A 4904-nucleotide genomic window follows, 5' to 3' on the forward strand; every position below is an offset into this window, starting at 1 on the left:
AGTTGCTAATAAAGAAATTGAACAGTGCAGGCCTGAGGACTGAGCCCTGGGGGACCCGACTGCCCACTTCCCTCCAGGTCGAATACGACCCATCCAAGCATATTCTGCAGGGGCCCTACATTACCCAGGCCCTTCTTCATTCTCCATATGTATTTAAAAAAGGACTTTTTGTTATCCTTGATGCTAGCCCTCATTCCGTATCTGCCTTAGCTTTCCTAACAGCCCCCCTACAGACCCAAGCAGTGGAGGTATACTCCTCTTTGGTGATAGCCTCTCCCTTCCACTGGGTGTATGCCTCCTTTTTGGCAGTCAGGCATTCCTGAATGCCCTTGGTGAGCCTGGGGGGCTTTTGCGCACTCTTGCCCGCTTTGCTTCTTGTTGGGATTGTCATACCTTGGGCTCTGAGTATTGTCTCCTTAAGAAATTACCCCTCATCTTGGGCACTCAGTTCCCCTACTCTCCAGGACCCCAGTGCACCTCCCACTAATCTCCTCAGCTCATTGAAATTGGCCCTCTTAAAGTCTAAGGCTACTTCCTCGCTGCTGGGCCTTGACACCCTGCGCTTGATGGTGAATTCCAGAAAGCGATGATTGCTGTCGCCCAGGTGGTCGAGGACCTGGAGTCCCCTCACTAGATCATCACCTGTGGTCAGGACCAGGTCCAGCAGAGCATTCCCCCTGGTAGGACTGTGCACCTCTTGGGTTAAGTGGAGGTCCTGTATCTCAGCCAGGAACCTCTGTGAGCGGTCAGACCTGGCTGACTGCTCCTCCCAGCATATGTCTGGGTAATTTAGATCACCCACGATAACTACATCCCTTGCGTTAAGTGCCTCCGCAAGCTGACCCGAGAATTTGCGGTCCAGCTCGTCCCCTTGGTTGGGAGGTCTGTAGTAGACCCCCGCCGTTAAGTCCCTTTCCCCATGACCCCCTTGTATCCTGACCCAGAGCACTTCTTGCTAGGTGAGGATGTGTATTGCTCTTTGACGTAGAGCGCCACACTCCCACCTTTCCTTCCTTCTCTATCCCGCCTGTATAGCCTATAGCCCCTAATGTTGACTGCCCGGTTGTGGGATGAATCTCACCAGGTTTCCATGAACCCTACTATGTCTGGGTTTGAACTAGCTATCTGGAGGGCGAGTTCCTCCTGCTTATTCCCCATACGAGCATTGGTATAGAGGCATTTAAGGCCTTGAATTGGTACGTGTGCTACCCCCCGATTCTCAGGACTATCTGGACCCCTGCTGCTTACCTGGGTACTCCTTGTGTATGTCACCTGTCTTGGCTGGGAGGTGTCCTCACAATGTCATGTATTTCTCCTCTGCATCCCTCTATTGTCCCAATTTTAAAGCTGAAGTTCAGTTAACCTCAGCTATGACAGCATTTATAGCTATGACAACATTTATACATGTCATGTATTTCTCCTCCGTGTCCCTCTATTGTCCCCATTTTAAAGCTGAAGTACAGTTAACCTCAGCTATGACAACATTTACTCATTTCAGATCTGGCATACCATGACTTTTCTTCACAAACCTATGGCAAAGCAATGACTAGAATCCAGGTTTTCCAGGTCTCAGGCCTGTGCCTTAGACGGGACCATGCCTTTTCTACAGGAGCTGGCCCACACGTCAGTCCTTTGGGTCAAATCCTGCTGGCCTTATTTATGCAAGAAGTGTCATTGGGCCCTGTGTGGAATCATTCACATAAAGCATGAAGGGCTTCGCTCATCGGGTGGTAGAAATTATGAATTATAGAAAGACTGAAAGGATAAGTACATGCTATGTACGCCTACATATCTGACGTCTGAGAATTAAAAGCGAGAAACCTATATGGAGCTGTCAAGCAGCAGTCAGTGTGGGACAGAAACTATAAGGAATACAAAGAAATGAATGCACATGGACTCTGATGGGAAAATTAAGACACAATGTTCTCTGAGTTTAAATAAAAACATACAAATTATTTACTTTCTGAAGCTTGATTCAAGCAAATCAACCAGACAAGGGACAGAGAAGGCGGAAAGGTTGTAAGCTGTGTTCCCTGCAATACAGGTGTCTTGCCCTAATGAGTCTCTAGGTTTCTAGCTGGCATCATTAATATCACCAGGGAAGATTATAACTTGTAAAAGCAGACCAGAAAGAGACATGCCTGTGGACGTCTTGGGCTGTAATTAAAGCCATAAGCCATCAGAAGCAAAGAGGCCAGCTGCAGCATTTCAAACCTTTCTTACCCTGGCATTAAAAATAGACCGCAGCACAATAACAATAATAAAAAGAAATGTGCACCCCAAATAATCCCAATAAAAAAGAATTTGCACTTTTGATTACTATAATTGATTTCTTTTCTAGATATGAATAAATGACCCAGGCTAAATGCCAGTTCCTTGCAAAGAATTTCATTTAAGCTTCAGTGAATTGAAAGGCTCAACCAGACTCAACATTTCCAACTTCCTAGCAAGTAGCAGAAAATCTACCTGACAGTTGCCATGGAAACACGAACAGGAAGAGCTAACCACCAGCCTATAAATCCACAGAGAAACCTTTCTTAATTGGAAGGCCTTTAACCCACACATTTTTCTCATAGCTGCAGAGCTTATTTCTAAAGAGATTATTAAATTCCTCAATTGACTTATGAAGGATGCTTCCCACTATATTACTGTGCTCTGGGTTGCTCATTCTTTATATCTGTTTCCAAAATTACAAAGCAGAGCAAGGATGATAAAAGTTAACATAGATGTTTCAATGAAAAATCCATATGATGTTCTGAAAATAACTTCAGCGGCCACATTTAATGTAAAAAAATGCAGTACAAGAACTGAAATAGTATTAAAGACTAAGAGATCCAATATCCCAACATTTGTTTCTCAGGGTACTATGTTTATTTATTTGTGTGTGTGTGTGTGTGGGGGGATATATCATTGATAATATCTAGATTATTCTCATTTATATATACATGTGTCTATGTGAATAAGCTTCTGAAGTATGCTAATGTTTGAGTTTGCTTCAGTATTGTGAACTGTGCATGAAAGTTTCAAGGGAAGTGGTCACTTCTGCATTAAACTTAGTTCTTGGGACATATCTTTTCTACGTCATCGTTGCCCCTCCTGCTCTCTTTTTGTCCTGTGATTTTAGATGGCAAGCACTTTGGCATGGGCATAATCTCTCCCGCTGAGTATATACAGCACCTAGAACATGGCGGGAACCCAATCTGAGTGGAGTTTCTCAGTGCTAATATAAAGACTCCAATGGCTTGCTAGGGAAATGATTGAAGAAATGGGCTTTCCTTGGGTCTCCTGTTTTAGACACAGTTGTCCAGAACTATAGTGACCTTGTATAGCCAATGTAGGAAAAAGCAGGGCCTGGTGGAGGATCAGAGCACTCAAGGTTTGTCAACACCATGGCATGTGTAGACTTACTCAAACTACAGTTAAACATAAAGTAGTGTTGCGTAGCATTTGTCTGACAGCTTAGCTGGGGCAGCACAGAGCTGAGCACAGCCTAACCACTCAAGTATCTGCCTAACCTCTTGAGTAGGATCTTCAGCCAATGCTGAGCCCCAGGCTACCAGAATGACATAGATAGAAGTATTTGAGTTACTTCATTTACAGTGAGGATGGATGGGTGGACAAGTGGCAGTCACAACTCTTGGTCTGCTAGACATAGAGTGTCACTGATAGGTGAAGTGAAAGTATTGCAGCCTCAGTGCAGTGCATATCATTTTCTCTTGAAGGCAGCAAGAATGAATTAGCAGACGTAGGCTTAACAGGCAGGGCTAGAACAAAGAAAACATGGGCCTTGGGAAGTGAGATGCTCTTCTAGCTTGGGAAGTCTCCTTTCTAGTCTCAGATAGGCAGTCTCCCTGAGGTACATTGTACCTTGATTCATCCTCAAATCAAGTAGATGAAAGGTAAGTGGATGAAAACACTGTATATGTGTGTGCGCCGCTCACATGCACTGTTCTACAGACCCAGAGCTGTATCCACAATGGGCCAGAATCTGCATGGGGGCACAAAGTGTGGAAAAAGGCCAGCAGAAGCTCCCCAAACCCTTCAGCATTGCCTACCTACAACAGAGTTGAGTTGGTCTAAGAAAAAATATCAGATTTACCCAAAGAACCTCATCTGCCTATGTCCTTAGGCCAACATGGCTACAACCTACACCCCTGTACCTACAAGAGGACACAGAGACCTTGTGTGTGCTTCTGCCTCAAAGCAAAAAGAACAAAGGAGGAGCTGAGCTGGCCTCTTTCTAATGAGTTTATTAGGCAAGTAGGGGTAAGTCTATGCTGATCCTTCAAGGCAAGGTAGCTATATCACCAGCACTTTGAGCCTGACAGCATGTGAAAGAGTCCCACTCACTGATGGTAGATCATGCTGCAGTAGCACACTATAAATGCTGCTCTTGGTAGTCTCTTCTGGAGACTGAAAAAAAAATGTGACTTCAGCTTTGACCTGGGATCTCTCTGCTTTCTGCACTAGCTCATTATGCTCTTCATAGCCTCTTAATGTAGACTTAAAATGTTGCTATATCTTTACTGTTCAGCTAGGTAGCTTCAGGTAAGCCTTTTCCACTAGTTTATGAGAAGAGATGCTTCCCTGTTTCACTGACCCTTGTAGCAAGCCCATGACCCTTGGGCAGAGCCACTTTTGTGCACTCTTGGTAGAAGTCTGGCTCACCCCAGGCTGCCCTTTATATTTTCACGTGTGATAAGTCACTTGTCCCTCCCTGACCATACTCCCATCACTTGGTGAAGCAGGTGCTTGAGACCCAAAACTATTAAATGGAAGCTTACCATATGTCACAGCCCTAGAACAAATGCTAGCTGAGGGCTTGCCCACATTATGGAGCGGATTCTGCTAAAGATGTGCTGGCATGGCTACCATATTTTCTCATATTCCCCTCCCCCCCCCCC

This window comes from Gavialis gangeticus, unplaced genomic scaffold (assembly GCF_001723915.1).
Source record: "Gavialis gangeticus isolate Ggan-Ray unplaced genomic scaffold, GavGan_comp1, whole genome shotgun sequence".
Lineage (NCBI taxonomy): Eukaryota > Metazoa > Chordata > Crocodylia > Gavialidae > Gavialis > Gavialis gangeticus.